Source organism: Natrix helvetica (genome assembly GCF_964273705.1).
Source record: "Natrix helvetica genome assembly, chromosome: 2".
Lineage (NCBI taxonomy): Eukaryota > Metazoa > Chordata > Lepidosauria > Squamata > Natricidae > Natrix > Natrix helvetica.
This window is the reverse complement of record NC_138552.1, coordinates 2,398,416-2,415,766: the sequence shown is the minus strand read 5'-3', so window position 1 is coordinate 2,415,766 and position 17,351 is coordinate 2,398,416. Positions and strand designations below refer to the sequence as shown.

The following is a 17,351-nucleotide window of genomic DNA, read 5'->3' as shown; positions in this document are numbered from 1 at the left end:
AGAACCGCTGGGGAAGGTACGTGACAACCACCCCTGGAGCAATGAGAAGGAACACCCGGTGAGGTTGGGTTCCTCTCACTCAGGTCTCAGCCAGCAAGGAAGCTTGGGAGATGCAGGCCAGAAAGCGTTGGGGATTTGAGGCCTTCCAGATGCCATTGAGGGTTGGCTCTCTGCCCGCCGTCCGAGCATTGTGAACCAGCAGGCGCATGGCATGAACACAGCGGCGGGACAGACTTCGTAAATAACCACAGGGTTGGCAGGAAGCACTTTGTTGTTTTCGCTTTGGCTGATGTCATAGCTGGCTAAATTTGAGCCAGCTACAAATAGTGGATGGATTGCAAGCAGCGTCTCGGCCACCCCTGCCTCTCAAAGATGGTCTCCCCCCCCCCAGGTTAAGAGCAGAAGATGGGCTTTTCCTTCAGTTCCACCTGAGGCCGAGAGCAGGTGTCTTCTACTTTCCTTCATCCCCTGTGTCTTCTACTTTTCTTTTGACTTCTTTGTGGGCCCTGTTCCTTATTCTTGGACTCAAGTCTTCCTCTTTCTCCACCACCTTTCCTTCATCCCCCGTGTGTTCTGCTAGATTGTTTCTCCTGAGCTCCTTGTTCTTGGCCTAGGTCTCCTCCACCACCACCTTTCCTTCTTCTGCTAGACTGTTTCTCCTGAGCTTCTTGTGGGCCATGTCCCCTGTTCTTGGCCTAGGTCTTCTCCACCACCACCTTTCCTTCATCCCCCATGTCTTCTGCTAGACTGTTTCTCCTGAGCTTCTTGTGGGCCATGTCCCCTGTTCTTGGCCTAGGTCTTCTCCACCACCACCTTTCCTTCATCCCCCATGTCTTCTGCTAGACTGTTTCTCCTGAGCTTCTTGTGGGCCATGTCCCCTGTTCTTGGCCTAGGTCTCCTCCACCACCACCTTTCCTTCATCCCCCATGTCTTCTGCTAGACTGTTTCTCCTGAGCTTCTTGTGCGCCATGTTCCTTGTTCTTGGCCTAGGTCTTCTCCACCACCACCTTTCCTTCATCCCCCATGTCTTCTGCTAGACTGTTTCTCCTGAGCTTCTTGTGGGCCATGTCCCCTGTTCTTGGCCTAGGTCTCCTCCACCACCACCTTTCCTTCATCCCCCATGTCTTCTGCTAGACTGTTTCTCCTGAGCTTCTTGTGCGCCATGTTCCTTGTTCTTGGCCTAGGTCTTCTCCACCACCACCTTTCCTTCATCCCCCATGTCTTCTGCTAGACTGTTTCTCCTGAGCTTCTTGTGGGCCATGTCCCCTGTTCTTGGCCTAGGTCTTCTCCACCACCACCTTTCCTTCATCCCCCATGTCTTCTGCTAGACTGTTTCCCCTGAGCTTCTTGTGCGCCATGTTCCTTGTTCTTGGCCTAGGTCTTCTCCACCACCACCTTTCCTTCATCCCCCATGTCTTCTGCTAGACTGTTTCTCCTGAGCTTCTTGTGGGCCATGTCCCCTGTTCTTGGCCTAGGTCTTCTCCACCACCACCTTTCCTTCATCCCCCATGTCTTCTGCTAGACTGTTTCTCCTGAGCTTCTTGTGCGCCATGTTCCTTGTTCTTGGCCTAGGTCTTCTCCACCACCACCTTTCCTTCATCCCCCATGTCTTCTGCTAGACTGTTTCTCCTGAGCTTCTTGTGGGCCATGTCCCCTGTTCTTGGCCTAGGTCTTCTCCACCATCACCTTTCCTTCATCCCCCATGTCTTCTGCTAGACTGTTTCTCCTGAGCTTCTTGTGGGCCATGTCCCCTGTTCTTGGCCTAGGTCTTCTCCACCACCACCTTTCCTTCATCCCCCATGTCTTCTGCTAGACTGTTTCTCCTGAGCTTCTTGTGGGCCATGTCCCCTGTTCTTGGCCTAGGTCTTCTCCACCACCACCTTTCCTTCTTCTGCTAGACTGTTTCTCCTGCGCTTCTTGTGCGCCATGTCCCCTGTTCTTGGCCTAGGTCTTCTCCACCACCACCTTTCCTTCATCCCCCATGTCTTCTGCTAGACTGTTTCTCCTGAGCTTCTTGTGCGCCATGTCCCCTGTTCTTGGCCTAGGTCTCCTCCACCACCACCTTTCCTTCATCCCCCATGTCTTCTGCTAGACTGTTTCTCCTGAGCTTCTTGTGCGCCATGTTCCTTGTTCTTGGCCTAGGTCTTCTCCACCACCACCTTTCCTTCATCCCCCATGTCTTCTGCTAGACTGTTTCTCCTGAGCTTCTTGTGGGCCATGTCCCCTGTTCTTGGCCTAGGTCTTCTCCACCACCACCTTTCCTTCATCCCCCATGTCTTCTGCTAGACTGTTTCTCCTGAGCTTCTTGTGCGCCATGTTCCTTGTTCTTGGCCTAGGTCTTCTCCACCACCACCTTTCCTTCATCCCCCATGTCTTCTGCTAGACTGTTTCTCCTGAGCTTCTTGTGGGCCATGTCCCCTGTTCTTGGCCTAGGTCTTCTCCACCACCACCTTTCCTTCATCCCCCATGTCTTCTGCTAGACTGTTTCTCCTGAGCTTCTTGTGCGCCATGTTCCTTGTTCTTGGCCTAGGTCTTCTCCACCACCACCTTTCCTTCATCCCCCATGTCTTCTGCTAGACTGTTTCTCCTGAGCTTCTTGCGGGCCATGTCCCCTGTTCTTGGCCTAGGTCTTCTCCACCATCACCTTTCCTTCATCCCCCATGTCTTCTGCTAGACTGTTTCTCCTGAGCTTCTTGTGGGCCATGTCCCCTGTTCTTGGCCTAGGTCTTCTCCACCACCACCTTTCCTTCATCCCCCATGTCTTCTGCTAGACTGTTTCTCCTGAGCTTCTTGTGGGCCATGTCCCCTGTTCTTGGCCTAGGTCTTCTCCACCACCACCTTTCCTTCATCCCCCATGTCTTCTGCTAGACTGTTTCTCCTGAGCTTCTTGTGCGCCATGTTCCTTGTTCTTGGCCTAGGTCTTCTCCACCACCACCTTTCCTTCAGGGTATCATTTCAGCAGCTTCTAAGAACTGAACTGAAGAAGCTTCTTGGATGACAAGTGAAACGTTTTCAAAGAAAAAAAAACCCAGATTCTGAGTTTTCTTCACTGTGTGCTTGAGTGGGTGATCTCCAAACCTTTAAGACTTGTGGACTTAACGCTCCCAGAATTCCCCAGCCACCATGATGGATCCCCAGCCATCCAGGGCTGAGTCTGCCAAGATGGACAGGACTATCCCCCCCCCACTTCCCAGGGACCCCCCACCCCCTTCTGCGTCAATTTACTCCAAGCCATGGAAATCGGACAGGCCTCCCCGCTGAGCCTGGATTGAAGCCCACCCGTTGGGTCTCCCTTCCTTTTGAAGACTGGAGGCCTTTGGCTCAAGTCCAGGCGGGTGGGTGGGTCGGGCAGGTGGGTCGTCCATCAAAGCAGCTGTGCCCCCCACCCCCTTTTCAACTTCAGCAATTTCAGATGCGCTGGGGGCGGCTTGCCTCCTCCGAAGAGCCCCCTCCCCTCCCTTGCCAAGCGCTGCAGGCCGACTGGCAAGTGGTTTTTAAGGACGCCGCCGAGCTGAGCCTGCAGGGAGAAAGCCTCGGTTGCCAAGGGAGGAACGGGCTCTCGGCTGCCTGACGTCTCGCTCGTGGATGAAAAGAAATCCCTGCCAGGCGACCCCAGCAGTGGGGCTGCTCTGGGGGATCTTGGCTAGGTCCCTCCGAAGGGGCCACGAGGGTCAGGGGCCTTGGACTCCTCGGGGTTGAACTGAATGAACGCACGAATCAACATATTTCCTCTTTCCAAGGTGTTTTCAAAATGGACAATGAGGGATAGGGAGGGAGGGATATAGATAGGTGGATAGTTGGATGGATGGATGGACATGAATGGAGAGAGAGGTAGAGATGGATGGATATGATATATATAGATATGGTAGGTAGGTAGGTAGGTAGATGCATGGATGGATAGACAGATATGAATGGAGAGAGAGAGAGATAGTTGGATCGAAGGATGTGATAGACATATGAATGGAAAGAGAAGATAGACAGATGGATGGACAAGTGGGTGGATGGATGGATGGATGGATGGATGGATGGATGGATGGATGGATGGATGGATGGATTTGATAGACAGACATGAATGGAGAGAGACGATAGATAGAGAAATGGATGGATGTGATAGATACAGATATGATAGGTAGATAGGTCGGTAGATTCATGGATGGATAGACAGATATGAATGGAGAGAGAGAAAGAGAGGGATGGATGGATGTGATAGACAGACATGAATGGAGAGATTGGATAGATAGATAAATAGATAGATAGATGATAGATAGATAGATGATAGATAGATAGATAGATAGATAGATAGATAGATAGGGATGGATGGATGGATGGATGGATGGATGGATGGATGGATGGATGTGATAGATATAGATATGATAGGTAGGTAGGTAGGTAGATGCATGGATGGATAGACAGATATGAATGGAGAGAGAGAGAGAGATGGATGGATGGATGTGATAGACAGACATATGAATGGAGAGAGAGGATAGATAGAGAAATGAATGGATGTGATAGATATAGATATGATAGGTAGTTAGGTCGGTAGATGCATGGATGGATAGACAGATATGAATGGGAGAGAGAGAGAGAGAGAGAGAGATGGAGATGGAGATGGATGGATGTAGCACTAAACTCACAATCGATACAAAAGCTAAGAGTGGCACAAAGAGCCATGGAAAGTTACATGCTCACCTCACAGGTCAAGATAGAAAAACCTGCACATGGGTTAGAGAACAAACGAAATGCCCTCAAGAGAGTACAAGAATTTATGACCACAATTGAGCCCAAAGTTTCTGCTGCTAAGTGAGACATTTTGTTAAGCGAGCTTTGTCCTGTTTTATGACCTGGCTTGCCACAGCTGTTAAATGAACGGCTCCCATTGTTAAGTCAGTAACACAGTTGTTAAGTGAATCCCGCTTCTCCCTTGACTTTGCTTGTCAGAAGGTCGCAAAAGGGGGGAATCACGTGACCCCAGGAGGCGGCAACCGTCATAAATATGAATCAGTTGCCAAGCGTCTGGATTTTGATCACATGACCATGGGAGTGCTGCAATGGTTGTCAATGTGAAAAACCATCATGTCACTTTTCAGTGCTGTTTAACTTGGAAAGGTCACTAAACGAGGTGTTGTAAGTCGAGGACTACCTCTATCTCAACCTTCCTTCTGACCAGCATAATTTTCAGGTCTTCTATGGAAGGCAGTTGTTCTTTCTTCAGTCCTAACTATCCACTGGAGTCTGTCATGCCCCCATCAGAGTCTGAATCTGTGGAGGGGCTGGGGTCAGCCCCTCCGGATTGGGATGGCTTGTTAGCAGGGAGGAATGGGGGTGGGATGACCGAGAGAGGGCAGGCAGTGGACAGAAGGAGCGACGTTACTCAGGCGAGGAGCAAGAACCAGCCCCTCCTGATCCAAGAGCACAGAGAGTGGAGAGAAGGCGTGAACAACATAGGCTGACCCAACTACTTGGGAGGAGAGTGCCCAGCCCTCTTCACAAGGCACACCTGGAGATTGAGATTTAAGGAGATGCTGTGGGGAGGGGCGTTCTGAATTTGAATTGAATTTGTGGGGTTTTGTGTGCCGTTGCCGATGTCTAGCGTTTGCAGGAGTGCTTGCCTCTTCCTTGCTTCGTGGACTCATCGCTTGTTCCTGGGACTGGTCCCTTTGCTCCGGGACTTGCCAAGAACGCAGGAGCATTTGGGGGGAAATTTGGAGCTTTAAAAGGGAGTTTGGACTCTCAGCTGGCTGTGTGACTGTCTTGCCTTATCACAGGGGTCTGTATCTGATCCCAATTCCGGCTGGAATATTTATTGCTGATTTATGATGAGAAAAGGTTTCTTTTCCTATCGTTTCTTCCCCTGATGAGCCAATTTAGGCCTTTGGTTTGTTTCAAGAACGGCGATCCCAGCTTTGCAAAAAATAATTTTAAAAAATATATCAGCAGAAGGTTATCTCAGGTGACCAGGAGACCTGACCCTTGTCTCATCCAGTTACATCCAGGTCTAATGCTGGTCTGTCAGTTTCTTTCCCGAACGCCGCTCCAGTTGCCATGACTGCAAGCCACAGGTGCTTTGTGAGTTTGTCTCCACTGTTTTTGAAGCTGCACTGAGTTGCGTTGCGTTGCTATGTGGTTTAACAATCTGCCACTGTGTTCAGATGGCACCCCAGAGCAAGGAAAGATCTAGCAAAAGTTCCCCCTCGCACACATGTGCTAGTCGTTCCGGACTCTAGGAGGCGGTGCTCATCTCCATTTCAAAGCCGAAGAGCCGGTGCTGTCCGAAGATGTCTCCGTGGTCATGTGACCGGCATGACTCAACGCCAAAGGCGCACGGAACGCTGTTCCCTTCCCACCAAAGGTGGTCCCTATTTTTTTCTACTTGCATTTTTTTAGGTGCTTTTGAACTGCTCGGTTGGCAGAAGCTGGGACAAGTCACGGGAGCTCCCTCCGTTATGTGGCGCTAGGGATTCAAACCGGCGAACTGCCGACTTTTCTGATTGACAAGCTCAGCGTCTTAGCCACTGAGCCACTGTGTCCCGCAGAATGTAGTTCTTGCGTGGCTTAGCGTGTTGTTCAGAGCATTGGCTTCGCTCAAACCCCAGTTTAAGCATCTTGCGTTTTAACACTTACTGCATGGAGGGATACTTGCCTCAATTTATACAGGTCGTCCTCGACTTACAATGGTGCATTTAGTGACCAAAGTTACGAAGGCACTGGAAAAAAAGTGGCACGACCGTTTTTCATACTTAGGAGCGTGGCAGCATCCCCAGTGATCCAGGAGATTTACATTCTTGACAACTGACTCATATTTATGACCGTTGCTGTGTCCCAGGGTCAGGTGATCCCCTTTTTGTGACCTTCGGACAAGCCAAGTCCATGGGGGAGCCGGATTCACTTAACAACCGTGTCACTAATTTAACAATTGCACTGATTCACTTACCAACTATGGTAAAATGGGAAAACTCAACAATGGTCTTGCTTAGCAATGGAGATTTTGGGCTTGATTTTGGCTGTAAGTCGAGGACCGTGATGGCGATCTGTGGCACCCGTGCCAAAGTTGGCACACAGAGCCCTCTTTGTGGGCACGCAAACTTTCAGCTGCACCACGCGTGTGGCCAGCTGATTTTTGGATCTCTGCCGAGCATGCGCAGGGGGCGGGGCAAAGTCCATGGAGAAAAGTCTTAAAGACTATCTTGTCTTAGCAATAGGGGCTCAATTTTGGTCATAAGTCGAGAACTGCTTGTAGTTCTCTCTACAGGTAATCCTTGACTTAGAACAGTCCATTTAGCGACCATTTTCCACGCTTAACGACCATGGTAACACCCCCTGTGGTCACGGGATCAAAACTCATGCACTTGGCAACTGGCTCATGTTTATGACGGGGTCAGGTGATCCCCTGTTGCGACTTTCCGACAAGCAAAGTCAACGGGGAAGCCAGATTCGCTTAACGACCGTGTGACTGACTTTAGAACTTCCTTGATTCGCTTAAAAAGCGTTCCAGGAAAAGTCGTAAAACAGGGCAAAACTCACTTAACAAATTTCTCACTTAACAACAGTGAGCTCAATTGTGGCTGTAAATTGAGGAAGATCTGTATTCCATTTTATTGTATGTATATTATATGATAATATTATATTAATTATATTATATTTTATTATTTTGCACTTCCGTGGTGATCCTCTCAGTAGATTTGGCGCCACACTCAGAAGAAGAGTGGATCGCTTTGAAAAAGGTCTGCTAGGCAGGATTTAGCTGGATTACGAGCCGCTAATCCACCCCGCAGATTGATTCTCTGGTTGCTCTTCCAGAAACCATCCAAATAGGGGCAGGAGGGCTTGTTCTGGAAAGAAGGAACTAACTGGGCAGAGAATTTGCCTTGTTTGTGCATTGTGTTTGTGCTCCTAGCCAACTAACGCAACTAGCACTCTGGCAAATTTGGCAGGGGCTCTTGCTTTCCCACCACATTCTCCCATCGCCTCCCGACTCTGGTGAGCAGGAGGCAGCCAACTCTTCCCTCCCATCCCTGGAGCTCTCTCCCTGGCCTTAGTTCAAACTTTAGAGCAGGGATGTCCAAGCGTGGTCCCTTTAAGAGGTGTGGACTTCAACTCCCAGAATTCCCCAGCCACCTCCTCCCTCCCTCCCTCCCTTCCTTCCTTCCTTCCTTTCATTCATTCTTCCTTCCTTTTTTCTTCCCTCCTCCCTCCTTTCCTCTTTCTCATCTTCCTTTCTCCCTTTCTTCTTTCTTTTTTCTTCCTCCCCTCCCTCCTTTCCTCTTTCTCATCTTCCTTTCATTCATTCTTCCTTCCTTTTTTCTTCCCTCCTCCCTCCTTTCCTCTTTCTCATCTTCCTTTCTCCCTTTCTTCTTTCTTTTTTCTTCCCCCTTCCTCCTTTTCCTTTTCGTCACCTTCTGTTCTTTCTTCTTTCTTTCTTTTTTCTTCCACCTCTCTCTTTTCATCTTTCTTATCTTCCTTTCTTTTTTCTTTCTTTCTTTTTTCTCCCCCTCCCTCCTTTCCTCTTTGTCATCTTTCTTTCTTCCCCCTCCCTCCCTTATTTCCTCTTTCCTTCCTTCCTTCTTTCTTTCTTCTGTCTTTCCTCAAAGATTTGTATGGCTGTCCATCACCAATAAGTCTAAAACCATCAGAAAACCCTCAAAACAAGAGGAACGCGCTCTTCTCCTGAGCAGCTCCTAGGGGTTGGAGACCCGCTTGTAGAGGGAGCGCTTTTGTTAAAGGGGGAGGGTGTCTCGTAAACGTCATTGTCCCACTGTCGATCTCCCTTGTAGCAGGAACCCACTTCCTTTCGGGTGCAGCTGTTTAGCAGCTGTTGCAAAGCCAGCGGTGGCTGTCGTGAAGACTTTGAAGATTGAGTGCCCCCCATATGCTCCGTTTCTCATGGTGCTGGAGGGAAGGGGAAAAGATGGATGCTGGACAGTTAGAGTAGGAGCCTCTGTATTCGTCTTGTGGGTTTGGGAGTCTTCATCTAGGGCAGGCTAACTTTTTTGTCGTCGCGTGCCAACACCCATAATGCAATGCGTGCGCGACACACACATACACACAAACACACAAACACCCCGCATGTGACATGCCTGCCCCCCGCGTGCATGAAAGTGCAACCCCCCCCCCCCGCCACACCCTATTTTGGGCCTAGTAGGCCTCCCTGTAGCCTCCTGGGACCAAAGACGAGCCCTGGGGGGACACGCCACACCATCCCCCCACGCTCACCCGCGCATGAGAACCCAACCATCCCACATGCGCGTGTGCCTCCCACATGCATCCCGCCCCGTGAATGTGCGGCAGAGACCCCAAAATCATTTGGCCGGCAGGAGGCACATGCGAATGCGTGGTGGGGCTGAGCCGTGGCGACAGCTCTGTGCGCCACCTGTGCCACGCGTGCCATAGGTTCGCCATCACGGATCTAGGGGGGGAGTGGTTCCTCCAAACTTGGCCACCTGAAGACTGGACTTCAAATGCCAGAATTCCTCAGCCAGCCATCTGGGAGCCGTATCTTGAGACCCACTTTTAATCTGTCATAAGCTGAGGACTCCCTCCTACCTCCGAAGTTGGGAACGGCGTTTGAGAATGCTGGGTGCAGAGCGCCCACCCGAGCCTTGAGCGGTTGCCATGGAAGCCATTGAGGGAGATCCTTTCTTTTTTCTTTCCTTAATGGGGAATTCCCCCCCCCCCCCCCCCGTGGATAGAAGGAAAATCCCAAATGTTATGGATTTTGTCCCCGCCCAACGTCAGAGGACCCTGATGGCTGCGAATTCGGGGGAGTTAGGCACGTGGCAAGCTCTCTGCCAAAGCCATGGATCTTCGCCTGGCTTACGGGTTGCAAGTGGGGGACAAGGGATGCTTGGTCTGGATGAATGTGTTTCTGTCTGCATGTTTCTGTGTCCGTGTGTATCTTTATGCACAGGAACAACTCCACTCTGTATAGCTGAGATTGACCCTTCTACGTCTGTCCATCCATCCATCCATCTATCTTTCTATCTCTATATCTATCTATATCTATCTGTCTATATCTATCTATCTATCTATCTATCTATCTATCTATCTATCTATCTATCTATCTATCTATCTATCTATCTACATCTATCTAACTAACTATCTATGTATCTATCTACTATATCTATCTACATCTATATCTATCTATCTATTTATCTACATCTATATCTATCTATCCATCTATCTCTATCTCTCTCTCTATCTCCATCCATTCTCTCTCTTCCTCCCTCCCTCCCTCCATATATGTACGCACACACATACACACACACAAATATATACATACATACATACATACATACATACATACATACATACATATACATACATATGTATATGTATGTATGTATATAAGATCACAAAATGTTGTGCAGAATGTGAGAGCTCAGCTCCTGTGGGACATCCGGATCGAGATAAACAGCTACCCATCCAATCAAATACAGGTAGTCCTCGACTTACGACAGTTCATTTGGTGACTATTCAAAGTTACAATGGCACTGAAGGAACAAACATTTTTCATATTTATGACCATTGTAGCATCCCCGCAATCACTTGATTACAATTCAGACTCTTGACCATTGACTCACATTTACGTCGGTCACGGTGTCCTACGCCCATCCCTTTTGCAACCCTCTGATGACCCATGTTGGTGGGGAAGCCCAATTCACTTAATGACTGTGTGACTCATTTAAGAATTGCGGTGATGCACTTCAGTAAACAAGAAAAGCCGCAAATGGGGCCAAAGGAATTTCTGCCTCCGCAGCATGCGTTTTGGACTCGGTTGCAGTCGCAAACGTTGAGGATTACCGGGGGACATTGCTGTAGTAGACAAGGAGCAGGAGACCGCAAGGGTGATACATCTAGTAGTAGCAAGTGACAGCAAGATCAGGAAGGAGGAGGATGAAAAACTGGAGAAAGGGCCAGGGCCTAAAGGACGATGTTAAAAAGTTATGATATTTATCGTAAGCACATCTAAATGATATTAAAGTACCCAAAATAGCTTTACAATTCCCCAAGATGTGTCAATTTGGAAATTGAAAGTTGAAAGATTTGACATGACCTAAATCAATGATGGCTTTTTACAATACAATACAATACAATACAATACAATAGTAGAGTTGGAAGGGACCTTGGAGGTCTTCTAGTCCAACCCCCTGCCTAGGCAGGAAACCCTATACCGTTTCAGACAAATAGCTATCCAACATCTTCTTAAAGACTTCCAGTGTTGGGGCATTCACAACTTCTGGAGGCAAGCTGTTCCACTGATTAATTGTTCTCACTGTCAGGAAATTTCTCCTCAGTTCTAAGTTGCTTCTCTCCTTGATTAGTTTCCACCCATTGCTTCTTGTTCTACCCTCAGGTGCTTTGGAGAATAGTTTGACTCCCTCTTCTTTGTGGCAACCTCTGAGATATTGGAATAATGCTATCATGTCTCCCCTAGTCCTTCTTTCTCTTAAGCTAAACATACCCAGTTCCTGCAACCGTTCTTCATATGTTTTAGTCTCCAGTCCCCTAATCATCTTTGTTGCTCTTCTCTGCACTCTTTCTAGAGTCTCCACATCTTTTTTACATCGTGGCGACCAGAACTGAATGCAGTATTCCAAGTGTGGCCTTACCAAGGCATTATAAAGTGGTATTAACACTTCACGTGATCTTGATTCTATCCCTCTGTTGATGCAGCCTAGAACTGTGTTGGCTTTTTTGGCAGCTGCTGCACACTGCTGGCTCATATTTAAATGGTTGTCCACTAGGACTCCAAGATCCCTTTCACAGTTACTACTACTGAGTAAGGTATCACCTATACTGTACCTGTGCATTCCGTTTTTGTTGCCTAAATGTAGAACCTTACTCTTTTCACCATTGAATTTCATTTTATTAGATAGTGCCCAATGTTCAAGTTTGTCAAGATCCTTCTGTATCTTAAGCCTATCTTCTGGAGTGTTGGCTATTCCTGCCAGCTTGGTATCATCTGCAAATTTGATGAGTTCCCCATTTATTCCCTCATCCAAATCATTGATGAAGATGTTGAAGAGTACTGGGCCTAAAACAGAGCCTTGTGGTACTCCACTGCATACTTCCCTCCATGTAGATGCAGTTCCATTGAGAACTACACGTTGAGTGCGGTTGGTCAGCCAGTTACCAATCCATCTGGTGGTGATGCTGTCTAACCCACATTCTTCTACTTTATCTAGTAGTAGGTTATGGTCTACCTTATCAAAAGCCTTACTGAAGTCCAAGTAAACTATATCAACGGCATTCCTCTGGTCCACTAATTTTGTCACATTATCAAAGAATGCAATAAGATTAGTCTGGCATGATCTGTTTTTGACAAATCCATGTTGGCTTTTGGCTATTACTTTGTTTGCTTCTAGGTGTTCGCAAATTCGTTGCTTGATTATTTTTTCCAGAATCTTTCCTGGTATTGAGGTTAGGCTGATAGGTCTGTAGTTTCCTGGATCTTGAACCTGACAAATGTCGTTGAACCTGACAAATCTCCAGGTGGCCTCAATGACCCTCTCAAAAGGATGCAAATGACCAGCTGTCTGAAAAGAGTATAAATCCTTCCATTCCCCACCAGCCAGTCAGAACTAAAGATGCTTCTTGGATGAGAAGCGAAATGTCTTCAAAGAAAAACCAAACAGTCCAGTTGCCTCTTGAAAAAAGCACCTTTGGGATACTCCATTTCACTTGAACCTTCCTGTGGCTGGTGATTGGAGCTGCTGGCTGGAAGGGGGGAAGCAGAGAGACAAAGAGGAGTAGGTAGTGGCCCTTATCATATTATGAAATCATATGTCCATAAACCAAAATAGTAATAATACATTGGAGAGCAGTCTGGACAACCGTGGGATCTGGCAGGGTGAGAACTGTGAACCATAAACACAAAGCTTTTGCTGTGACCCAGCATAACAGATATAGTGCCCTTGCTGATCCTGCCAGGCAGAGGAAGCAGATGAACCTTTTGCTAGTCAGCTAACTAAGGTATGTAGGAAGCACACCACAATAGTAATGGGAGATTTTAACTACCCTGACATCAACTGGGAAACAAACTCTGCACCAAGTGGAAGATCCAACAGGTTCCTAACAAACCTAGCAGACAACTGTGTTTCCCCAAAAGTAGAGAAGGGAACAAGGGGATCAGCCATATTGACTTAATTCTCACTAACAGAGAGGAAATGATAGAAGGTATTGAAGCCACAGAAACCCTGGGGGCAAGTGACCATGCAATATTGGAATTCAACATTATCCAAACACAAATAGTAGAACAAAGTCAAACTAGAGTCTTGGACTTTAAGAAAGCTAATTTCAATAAACTTAGAGAGAGCTTGGGAAAAATTCCATGGATGAGAATCCTAAAGGGGAAAACAACTCAAGCAGCTTGGGAAATTTTGAAAAATGAGATTACAAAAGCCCAGTCTAGCACAATACCAATGAAGAAGAAAAATAACAGCTCCCAAAAGAAACCAGCATGGCTGCATAAAGAACTATCTGACAAACTGAAAGACAAAAAAGGTAAGTATAAAAAGTGGAAGGAGGGGGACATAACTAAGGCAGAATATCAGCAAATAGCCTGAGCCTGTAAAGATGAAGCGCGGAAAGCTAAGGCCACAATGAAGAAAGGCTTGCCACAAAAGTAAAAAATAACGAAAAAAGCTTCTTCCAAAATGTTAAAAACAATAAAAAGGTTAAGGAAACAATTGGTCCATTGCTGGGAGAAAGTGGCAAGAAGGTGACAAGCAACAGGGAGAAAGCAGAACTATTTAACTCATTTTTTGCATCTGTCTTTACACAAAGGGATAAAACAGTCCAACCTATCAAAAACAACAACACAAAAATCAGATTAGGAACACAAGTTGAAATAGGGAAGAAAATGGTAAGTGAGCACCTGTCTACCCTAGACGAGTTCAAATCACCAGGATTGGATGGATTACACCCCAGGGCTCAGAAAGAACTGGCAGACGAGATCTCAGAACCACTGAACTATATCTTTCAGAGATCCTGGAGCACCGGGGAACTGCCAGAGGACTGGAAAAGAGCTGATGTGGTTTTCCCATATTCAAAAAAGGGAAAAAAATAGATCCAGGAAACTACAGACCTATCAGCCTGACCTCAATACCAGGAAAGATTCTGGAAAAAATAATCAAGCAACGAATTAGCGAACACCTAGAAGCAAACAAAGTAATAGCCAAAAGCCAACATGGATTTGTCAAAAACAGATCCTGCCAGACTAATCTTATTGCATTCTTTGACAAAGTGACAAAATTAGTGGACCAGAGGAATGCCTTCGATATAGTTTACTCGGACTTCAGTAAGGCTTTTGATAAGGTAGACCATAACCTACTACTAGATAAAGTAGAAGAATGTGGGTTAGACAGCATCACCACCAGATGGATTGGTAACTGGCTGACCAACCGCACTCAACGTGTAGTTCTCAATGGAACTGCATCTACATGGAGGGAAGTATGCAGTGGAGTACCCCAAGGCTCTGTTTTAGGCCCAGTACTCTTCAACATCTTCATCAATGATTTGGATGAGGGAATAAATGGGGAACTCATCAAATTTGCAGATGACACCAAGCTGGCAGGAATAGCCAACACTCCAGAAGATAGGCTTAAGATACAGAAGGATCTTGACAAACTTGAACATTGGGCGCTATCTAATAAAATGAAATTTAATGGTGAAAAGAGTAAGGTTCTACATTTAGGCAACAAAAACAAAATGCACAGGTACAGTATAGGTGGTACCTTGCTCAGTAGTAGTAACTGTGAAAGGGATCTTGGAGTCCTAGTGGACAACCATTTAAATAGGAGCCAGCCGTGTGCAGCAGCTGCCAAAAAAGCCAACACAGTTCTAGGCTGCATCAACAGAGGGAGAGAATCAAGATCACGTGAAGGGTTAATACCACTTTATAAGGCCTTGGTAAGGCCACACTCGGAATACTGCATTCAGTTCTGGTCGCCACGATGTAAAAAAGATGTGGGGACTCTAGAAAGAGTGCAGAGAAGAGCAACAAAGATGATTAGGGGACTGGAGACTAAAACATATGAAGAACGGTTGCAGGAACTGGGTATGTTTAGCTTAAGAGAAAGAAGGATTAGGGGAGACATGATAGCAGTCTTCCAATATCTCAGGAGTTGCCACAAAGAAGAGGGAGTCAAACTATTCTCCAAGGCACCTGAGGGTAGAACAAGAAGCAATGGGTGGAAACTAATCAAGGAGAGAAGCAACTTAGAACTGAGGAGAAATTTCCTGACAGAACAATTAATCAGTGGAACAGAAATTGCCTCCAGAAGTTGTGAATGCCCCAACACTGGAAGTCTTTAAGAAGAGGTTGGATAGCCATTTGTCTGAAACTGTATAGGGTTTCTTGCCTCAGCAGGGGGTTGGACTAGAAGACCTCCAAGGTCTCTTCCAACTCTGCTATTGTATTGTTTTGGGGATGGAAAAACTTATATTTCTTTGGAATGAATATAGTATTTTAATACTTGTTGCATTGAATGCTTGTTACATTACATTGGGCTTGATTCATATATCCTGTCTGTCTGTCTTTCCGTCTGTCCATCCATCCTTCTATCCATCCATCTATCTATTCATCCATCCATCCATCTACTGTCTGTCCGTCCACCCATCCGTCTATACATACATACATCTATCCTCTGTCTGTCCGTCTGTCCATCCATCCATCCATCCATCCATGTATGTGCAGGTATATACAGTATGTATGTCTATAGCATGTGGTATGTATGTGCGTTATGTATGTGTTTGAGTACATAACATACGTTCTCTTGAGGGCAGGCCACGGAATTTCATTTTTCACGTGGGCCGGTGTGCTTAGAGTAAAGAAAAATGACAGTGGAGTTATTTTATCTGCCTGTTACGATCCACCGTGCCTGAACCTCACCAGATGCCAACCTTCTGATCAAACATTTGGCTGTTTACTGACTTAAAATATTTGCATGCGCTGCCTGTCCAGCTCTGGACCTCCTCAGATTTGTAATCTATTTTTTCCACCTATAACTATCCTGACCCCCAGTTGATGATCCACGTAGCTCAGATGTGCTGCCTTTTGTCCCCCAGAAGTATTTTTCTTCTGGTTTTTAGGAGCCTGGGAAAAGTTGTTAGAAATCTCTGCTGAACTCTCAGGAGTAAAACCAACCGTTGGGTCTCCGCGGTGTCGGGGGGCTTCAGAGAGATTTTGGCGGCTTAGCTACCGTGTGCATCCAGGCTGTTCGGTTTACATAGGAGCCGGCGTATTGTGCAAACCCAGAGAAATAGTTAATTCCCTAATTGGGTTAATTACCGTATTCTTCGGACTATAAGACGCACCAAGATTTGAAGAAGTAAATTTTTTAAAAACGTTTTTGCACTCTGCAGGCCTCTCAAGCCCTCTGCGCGCCCCACTCTTTTGTGGAAAAGGGGCATGGAGAGTGAGAGGCCTGCAAAGGGCTCCTGGGGGTTGGGGAGGGCAAAAACGGCCCGTCTCTTTTGCAAAAATGGGGCATGCAGAGGGTTTGGGAGGCCTGCAGAGAGCTCCTGGGGGCTTGGGACAGCAAAAACATCCCTGTTTTTGTGAAAAATGGGCCCGTTTTCTCTCCTTTTTGCCCTCCCCAGCCCCCAGGAAAACTCTACAGGCCTCCCAAACCCTCTGCAGGGCCATTTTTGCAAAAAAACGGGATGCGCGGGGCAGCGTTTTGGGAGGCCAAAAATGCTGCATTCAGTGTACAAGATGCACCCAGATTTTCACCCTTTTTTTGGGTGGGTGGGTGAGGTACGTCTTGTACTCTTAAAAATACCGCACATTGTGGGGAAAAATAGCCTGTGTTGAGTCAGAAGCAGGAAAAAGCAAAGCCAGTTTCCCATCTGTTGAGTTGCAGAGTTTACGACATGGAGACCTTATTGCTTTCTTGCAGACGTTTCATGACCCAGCTAGGTAACGTCATCAGTGCTAGAAGAGAGGGGGAGGTTTGCTCTCTGTTTATATACAGTACTAGTGCCCCGTAGTATTGTAGGACTGTTGTTTTCTTCTTGGTGGTTCCCAGATTAGGCTGTTGTTTGTGGCTTAATGTTAGCTTGTTTGTCTTCGTCAGTAGTTCCTTGATTGAGGTATTGTTTACTGCTTGATGTTGGTGTGGTATTAATCTTGATAATGTTGCCTAGTTGGGTCATGAAATGTCTGCGAGTAAACAGCCAAGCTCAGGGAGCACCAAGGACCCTGCAGTTCAACCCGGACATACATATCCTCTCTTCTAACCAAACCACTTGTATATAAACAGAGAGCAAATAGCCCTGAGGATGCTATCTAGTTGGGTCATGAAACGTCTCCGAGCAAACCCCCAAGTACAGAGAGCAGCAAGGACCCCACA

At 47.0% G+C, this 17,351-nt stretch overlaps 1 protein-coding gene across 1 annotated transcript in view; it reads left to right on the top strand.

Annotated features, from left to right (window-relative positions):
• Window positions 1–17,351, top strand: part of UBE2R2 (ubiquitin conjugating enzyme E2 R2) — a 61,553-nt gene that overhangs the window by 30,010 nt on the left and 14,192 nt on the right. The window lies entirely within an intron of this gene.